The sequence below is a fragment of the Chrysochloris asiatica genome, unplaced genomic scaffold (assembly GCF_000296735.1).
Source record: "Chrysochloris asiatica unplaced genomic scaffold, ChrAsi1.0 scaffold00512, whole genome shotgun sequence".
Classification (NCBI taxonomy): Eukaryota; Metazoa; Chordata; class Mammalia; order Afrosoricida; family Chrysochloridae; genus Chrysochloris; species Chrysochloris asiatica.
In genome coordinates, this window is record NW_006409030.1 from 297,554 (window position 1) to 306,205 (window position 8,652).

At 38.0% G+C, this 8,652-nt stretch overlaps 1 pseudogene; it reads left to right on the forward strand.

Moving 5' to 3' along the window:
* The first annotated feature begins 3,718 nt into the window (after positions 1-3,718).
* LOC102813418 lies at positions 3,719-8,366 on the forward strand (annotated as a pseudogene).
* The last annotated feature ends 286 nt before the right edge of the window (positions 8,367-8,652 follow it).

The following is an 8,652-nucleotide window of genomic DNA, read 5'->3' on the forward strand; positions in this document are numbered from 1 at the left end:
ACATTATCCAGAATAGACCATATCTTGGACCACAAAACAAACCTCCATAAAATTACAAATATCAAAATACTACAAAGCATCTTCTCATACCAATGCTATCAAATTAGAAATCAACAATAGGAAGACCAAGGAAATAAAGTTAAATACATGGAAACTGAATAACACCCTGCAGGAAAGAGACCGGGTAGTAAAAGAAATAAAATGTGAATTCACAAAGTTCCTAGAAACAAATGAGAATGAAAACACAACATACCAAAATCTTTGGGACATGGCAAAAGCAATGTTGAGAGCACAGTGTATTACAGTAAATGCACACATCTAAAAAGAAGAAAGAACCCAAATCAACACATTAACACAATATCTCCAACACCTAGAAACAGACCAGCAAAGTAAACCTACAGTCAACAGTGAATCTTTATGGGAACAGAAAGTCTCATCTTTCTCTTGCTGAGTGAATAGTAGATTCGAACTATTGACCTTGTCATTAACAGCACAACGTGCAACCCACTATGCTACCAGAGCTCCTTAAAATTGATCACATTGTTACAAATATCTTTAATTTATATTTTTCAAGAAATGCCCTAATTTTTCTGCTGTATTTGAATGACAGCTTTTCTGTGTATATGATTCTTGGATGGTAATTATTTTTCTTTCTGAGTTTTGCATATGTCATCCCATTACCTTCTTGTCTACGTGGCTTCTTCTGAGAAATCATAGTTTAGTCTTATTGGTTCTCTTTTGTAGGTAACCTTTCTTTTTTCCTAAGCTACTCTCACAATTCTTTTCTTCACTTTGTTTTTGGAAAGTTTGATTATGATATGTCTTGATGCTTTTCTTTTGGGATCTATCCTGGTTTGGTTTACTTGAGCTTCTTGTATGCTTATCTTCCCATATTTTATAAATTTAATGACATTTCTTCCTGAAACTACTTGACAATTTTCTCTATGCTTTTTATTGTTCCTTCCAGTTCTGGAATTCTTGTTAACTGTACATTATTTCACTTTATGGTGGTTCCATATCCTTAGGTTTTCTTCAGATTGTTTCATTCATTTTTCTGATTTTCTTCTACCATACTAGTATTGACAGATTTATCTTCAAGTTCATTAATTAAGCCTTCCATTGCTTCAAATCTATTCCTTTGCCCTTTCAATGCATGATCCATTTCAGAAATCTTAGTTTTAATCTTCTGGGTTTAAAATTGCAGGTTTGTATTGTTTCAAATTTAACATTTATTTTGGTTGTTTTTTCTTATAGTGTGTTCCTGATTCCTCTATTTATTTTCCTATGGTTTCCTTGCTTTCCTCCATATTTTTGTCAATACTTGGAAAGTACCTAAATACCAAGCTTTTGAATTCTTTATCAGTTATTTCTATTATGTTTGCTTCCTCAGAAACATTTTCTGGCTCTGCATCTTGGTCATTTGTTTGATCCATTCTCTCTTGCTTCTTTGTGTGAGCTAAAATATTATGTTGTATCTAGGACATTGTGGTGTTGTCATATTTGTATGGTCATGATTGCTGTCTTCTTTCTGATGATAAAAAAGGAGAAAACCCCTCTAACACACACACAATAAAACAAACAAGGGATCAGCAATGAAAAGAGCCAATAGTAAAGAAAAAAAAAAAAAAAACAGGCAGAAAAAAGTATTAAAAAGAAAAAAACACCTAGAAAAAACAGGGAGAAGAAAGATGAAAAGATAAAAACAGTAGAAAGTAGTACAGAAAAATAAAAAATGGAAGGGGGAAAGAAAAGGGAAATAAGAAACAGAAGAAAAGGAAAAACAAAAGAAACAATAGAAACAAATGGTAAAAGAAAAATGGGAAGAATAAACAAAACAAAACAAAAATGAAAGGAGAAAACCAAAACCAAACAAATAAAATGTGCAGCTGTTGGACCCAGAGAGAAAATTCTAGAGATCTCCTGCCAGCCAAAGATTTCATGAGTTGCATACAGGAGGCATGTAACATCTGAGTTCCTGGCCCTAAATGGAGTTCGTATAGTCCAAGCTATGTTCAGGTCACTCAATCCTGAAGTAGTTTGTGGAGACAATTGATGGAGCTGGTTTCAATGTCTGTTAAGACCACAGGGCAGCTGGGTACAGGGTGATTGGTGACAAAGGTTTATGCTAGACTAATGCTGGTCTGTGACTTTGTAGGTTCTGTAACTCTGGAGCTAAGATCACCTGAATTCAAGTAGCAAACCGGCCCAGCTGGCCCCTGCCCCACACTGGCATGACTCACAATCACATGTGTTTAAAATCCTGGAGGTCAGGGTCAGTGCTGGGGACAGATGAGGGTGGAGGCTGACCACCTGGTCAGCATGTGAGCCTGGGAAAAAGAAGGAATTTTACCTCTTCTTCGTCTGTGTGAATCTGCTCAGTCAGGCCACCTTCCGTCACCAAAGCTGTTCATAATTCAAGATGGTGGCATTGCTTCTGGCTGGTTGTTCATGAGTAAGTCTTCCTCTCTTGCTGTCCCTGCTCAGATTGTCCCCCCAGCAAGCACTCTATTCACTTCTCCAAACTTTCCTTTGAAGTTCAGGGTTCCAGATTTCCATCTATTTCTGTTTCATTTGGTGTCTCATATCTTTGTTGTGTAGGGTCCATGTAGGGTGTCTTGTTTTGACTGATGATAGTGAGCTTCTCAATCATCTCTCCCCAGGAAGAAATCAATTTGATTGCTGTGTATTCCATATGGTGAGGTCCAGGCAGTATTTGTAATGAATAATTTAATGGTCTTTCAAAATTCTGTCATGTAAATTTCTGTATTATTTCTACCACCAAGGCCATCCATGTCACTAAGGTTAGCTGTACTTTGAGAAGGCAGCTCTTCCCCAGTCATATTTTTAGTGCCTTTCAACTTAAGGGGTACATCTTCTGGCACTATATCTGAAAATAATCTGGTACTATCCATAAGGGTTTCAGTGGCTAACCATTAAGAAATGGTCTATCTCTCGTTCTTCTTAGCTACTAAAACTTTTCCACATGAGTGACTATATTGGTATTTAAAATACCAGTGGCATAGTTTTCAGCATCACAGCAATACACAAGTCACCACAGTACAACAACTGATAGACCCTTTAAAGTATGCTATAAATGGAATTTTGACAGCCTGTGTTTAATACAGACAAGGTGACATAACAGATTCCATAATATATAACACTCCAAGATTATATGACCATGAAAATGCTTCTAATTTTACTGAAACTAAAATCAGAACCAATGATGTAGATTTCTCCACTTCTAGTTTTTCAATAAGTAAGGTAAATGCAGGAATGAGTGATAATAGTGTCACTACAGAACCAGATTCTGAAATTCAGATTTCTAATGTTACAGCCTTAGAAATAAGTGTAAACTCTGTTAATGATGGCCAATTAAACGTGATGAGAACTTAATCTTTACCCATGTAACATCACTGCAGAATATCAACTTGGGAAATGTCTCTAATGGACTGCAGTCAAGTAATTTTGATGTTAATATACAATGTACATCCCATCTTTAACTTCACAGACCAAGTCTAGAGTTGTTGTTGTTGTTATGTGCCGTGGAGTCGGTTCCGACTCATAGCGACCTTGTACAGGGTTTCCGAGGCTGTAAATCTTTATGGGAGCAGAAAGCCTCATCTTTTCCCCACGGAAAGTAGTTTCAAACTACTGACCTTGCGGGTCGCAGCCCAATTCGTAACCACTATGCTAGGACGGTTTAATCCTGGTAGAATGAATGTGACAGGAGATGTATTTCAGAATGGAGAATCTGAAACTCAACATAATCCTGATTCTTGGGTCTTCCAGTCAGTTTCATTTCCTCTTAATCAGAAACAACTTGGAATGGATTCTTTATTATTATTATTATTGTGAATTTAGTGATTCATTTACATGCGAGAACATCAGTTTTACACTCATTGTTCCATTACAATGATTACAGTCTCCTCTGTGCATCATCATTCAACTGTATTTGCTTCTATTCCCTTTGTTTTGTTTTAATTTTTGTTGAGTTTCTTTTTTATTTTTTGGTGGGGGGGATGTACACAAAGTCACTCAGGAATATTTAATCATTTAAACAAGCAAAGGACACATTCTGCAAGACTGTCCCCTGGCCACCAGCACCTGGCTGCCAATGCACAGCCTTTTTCTTTCCATGAGTCTGGAGTCTTCAGATGCTCTCTCCATGATCTCACCTCTGTCTTCATCTCTGGTATTCATCCCTGAATAGGGTCCCACTTTCTGCTTGTGTTCTTCTCCTTTGATGGTCTTAAGGTTCTCTTTTCTTGAACTGTAAGGTTAACTACTTCCCTCTTTTTGTTACAGAAGTTCGCCCTATACAGTTGTGACAGTCACAATTAGTCATGGTAACAATTACTTACTATTTAATCCTAAGAATCTTATCCCCATCTCCTTTCACTAGGACCGTCTAAACAAGATGAAAACTATTCAGTGGGAATTCTATATCCTCCCACACACACTCAAAAACTAAACTCCGACTTGAAAACTTGTAAGCCAGTTGCTTCGTATATTTAATAGCCCCTCCCATTTTAGGTAGCCAATATCTAAGTTTCCCACACCTATCAACTCTGTATACAGAGTAAATAGAATTGATTTTGAATGTGAGGACTCCTGCCTTCTCAGTTGGTATTTTGAGCTACTACATCCATAACTATAGGTCAAGTTCGTCAAATTGCAGCAATTTATAATTGTTTCCTTTATCCAAAAAAAAAGATGGACTTTCCTCCCCTCTCCCCTTTTTTTCTTCCTCTTTTCAAGTTCTGATCATCAAGCAATTGGAGCCAGGTCAAATGCATACTATCTACAAGTTTGCACATTCTTGTGCGTCTCCCCTAACTTCACATTAGCTGGACACTTCACTCTCAATTCTAACCCTCTTCGACTTTGTCCTTGTCCATGGGCTCAGGAGCTCACAGGTCTCACCACACTTAGGACCAACCAACCTCAGCCCCTCTTCTCTCTCTCATCTCCAGATGGACAGGAGTCTATGGAACGTGGTAGAACTTGGCCCATATCTTCATTGCTGCCTTTCGCTCTCATCCACTCACCAGGAGACCAATGTTGTCACCAGCAAGCTTATATTTCTGCTCTTGTGTTCTCTCTGAGGTTCAGTCTAGCAGGGGAATTTGTCTTGAAGGGACTTGATTGTTTGCCTTGATGACTCCACAGCAAACAACTTGCTTGTTCTTGTAGTAGCCAATCAGATTACCATTTTTGCTTTTGATTTTTCCTGCTGGTCTTTCTTTCAAGAAGTATCTTCTGTTCCTCTAGCCATTCCAGGCTGGTTTGCTTTTCCTTTCAAGTAGTAATGTCTCATCTCAGAGGGTTCTGGATGGGGCTCAGGATTCTACCTTAGATCCTACAGACTACAAAGACTCCACAGGAAGGCTACTTTACTGGGCAAATTTTAGAACCCATTTATGTATTTCAATCAGTTATAGACTGAAGAAGGACTTACAAGATTTCCGCTATCATATTTCCTGATATTCCTTTCTATCCCAATCAAGGTCTATTTTGCAGTAGTAGGCAAAGGAAATCAATATTCATAAGGCAGTAAAATATCTTAACATTATTTCACCTCTTTTACCCATTCAGTCTATGTCTCAATCCCTGTATCACAGAGCCCTGGTGTTCCAAGGTTGAGGATATATAAATATTTACCACTGTTCCATTTAGCCCATGCAAACATGCCTCTGTGTTCCCCTATCTACCTTGCTCTTCCATCTTCCTCCCACTTCTTGTGTATTGCCCTCCCCAAAACCTGAGGGTGTAAATTCCTTACCCTGTGCTTTACTGTCCCATCCCACCCCAAGCCCCTATCCACTCACTCCACATAATCAGCAAATATTTTTTTTTCCTTTTAGTATGGTATCTTTTCTTAAGCTTTAACAATAATGTTCTTATGCAGTATTAGTCTTTTTATGACTGACTAATTTCACTCAGCATAATATCCTCAAGGTTCATCCATGTTATGTGGTGGCTTACAGCTTCCTTGTTGTTGTTCAATGTAGCATAATATTCCATTGTGTGTATATACCAATGTTTGTTTATCCATTATTCCATTGAAGGACACTTAGGCTGTCTTCATCTTTTTGCTATTGTGAATAGTGCTGCTATGAACATTGGTGTGTATATATCTACTGATGTTATGGCTCATATTTCTTGTGGATATATTCCAAGTAGAGAAAATGCTGGGTCATACAGTTTTTCTATGGAAACTACAACACCTCTGCAAAAAAAAAGGCAAAAAAAACAATTAAAAATTGGGCATAGGACATGAGCAAACACTTCACTAAGGAAGAGATTCTAGCATCCAACACACATATGGAGATATGTTCATGATCATTAGCCATTTTTGTTGTTGTTTGGTGCCATCTAGTCAGTACTGACCCATAGCAACCTTATGCACAGCAAAATGAAACACCGCTCAATCCTGGGCCAACCTTACTACTGTTGCCACGCTTGAGTTCCTTGAGGCTGCCACTTGACCAATACATCTTGTTGGGGTCTTCCTCTTTTTCTCTGACCCTCAACTTTACCAAACATGATATTATTCTCCAGTGATTGGTTCCTCCTGACAATATGTCTGAAGTATGAGAGATGAAGTTTGGCCATCTTAGTCTCTAAGGTATTTATCCACAAGAAATATGAGCCATCATACAAGCAGACACATGCACACCAATGTTCATAGCAGCACTACTTACAATAACAAAAAGATAAAGACAGGCTAAGTGTTCATCAATTGAAGAATGGATAAACAAACTTTAGTACACACAATGGAATATTAAGCTTCCTTGAAAAATAATAAGGAAACTGTAAGTCACCACATAACATGGATGAACCTTGAGGACATTATGCTGAGTGAAATTAGTCTGTCACAAAAGGAGAAATACTGCATAAGACCATTATTTTAAAAGCTTAAGAAAAAATACCTACACTAAAAAGTGTAGAAAAAAAATATCTTTGTTGGTTACTGGGGTGTAGGGGATGGGGCGAGTGGAGGGTAGGCAAGATAATGCACAGGGTATGGAATAGAGACAGGACAGTTTGGATGTTGATGGGGGGAGGGGGCAATAAACAAGGCAGATAAGTATTCCTTTATATGTAGTTCCACATTCTGGGAACGTCCCCTGAACTTGCTTAGTCCAGTATTCTGTATTGTTGCTGGCAGAACTTTGCACCACATATCTCCGTAATCCATTATTAAGCTGGAAGCAACCCTGGAATGGATTCTTTATCACCAGTTACTTAGCTTCCTAAGAAGATTTTTCCAGCCTTCTACCTAACAGCAACCAACTAAGCCAGATAAAGTCACTTGTGCAAACCACAAATGAAAACTTCACTGAAGGACTAACAGCTTATCAACAAAAAAGATCTGTTCATCTATTTTGTTCTACCACCTGCCTCTCTTCCTTCTCAAGCCTGTTCCAAAGAAACTCTGTGTCATGTGTGAAAAAGATATAACTACAATGAATGGAACCATTGTTGCCCAAGAGGATTCAAGTGAGTCTTCCCAGAATTCTGTAGTACAACTTGCTTTCACTCTGTGAAGATAAACAGAATCCTAGAAAGGAGTTCTAAAGAAATCAAGATGTACAATTTGTGATTAATTAACAGCAAAATACGTAAAATTGACTATTTGTACTGGTTGCCGAACTCAGTGCAGAGTTTTTATATGAGTCAGTGCATAGGTCCTAATGGATATATGGAGCCATACTGTTCAACTGCCTGCATGAACAGTCACAAGACAAAATATGCAAAATCACAAAATTTGGGAATTATTTGCCATTTCTGTAAGCAAAACTCTTTACCTGAATACCAAGCAATAATGCCTGATGGAAAACTGCATAACTTTTGTAATTCCAGTTGTGTGGCTTAGTTTCAGGCTTTAAATATGTGGTCATCTTCATATGGCCAGATTATGACTTCAAGTGATAGTCCATTGAAATGCAATTACTGTTAAAATTACTTTTGTTCAAAGCTAGAAATCCTGGAATGTTAGAACAAAATGCATCAGTTCTGCAATAAAACTTGTTTGGATGACTATAGGATGTTGCATTGCATATTGTGAATACCGTGAAGAGAAGACTTCATGAAACAGTAAATTTCTCTGGTGTTAAGTTCCTTTCTGTAGTGAAGGCTGCAAACTATTGCATAAGCAGGATTTTGAAAGACATTTAGTTCTAGTGCCTATTCCTGTGCCTGTGTATATCCCAGTACCTATACACATATACAATCAGTATATTCTTGTTCCAACTACAGTTACTGGTCTTGTGTCAGTTCCTGTTTTTATGACTGCCACATTGGAGAGCAGTGAGAAGATTCCTGTAGCAATTGAGGGTTTTTTTACTTGTAAAAAAAAGTAAAGTGTCTGCAGAAATAGTGGAGGCTTATCAGCAGAGGTGCAGAAAAATCAGGGAAGGCACGTTCCTGGGACAGTTCTGGAGCTTTAGATCTAATACAAAATGAGAGGAAATTGTTTCAGGTACCCACCAGTGGTTAACTCTGACTATAACTAGGAGAAACACAATTTCTGAATCAATCAGGACACTGCCTGTGGCCAGCAGTCTTGGCAGACATCAGAGAGTGAGGCCACAGCCAGGCTGATACAATGCCAAAGTAACACAGTGACTTGTGGAAAAAGAGGTGTGA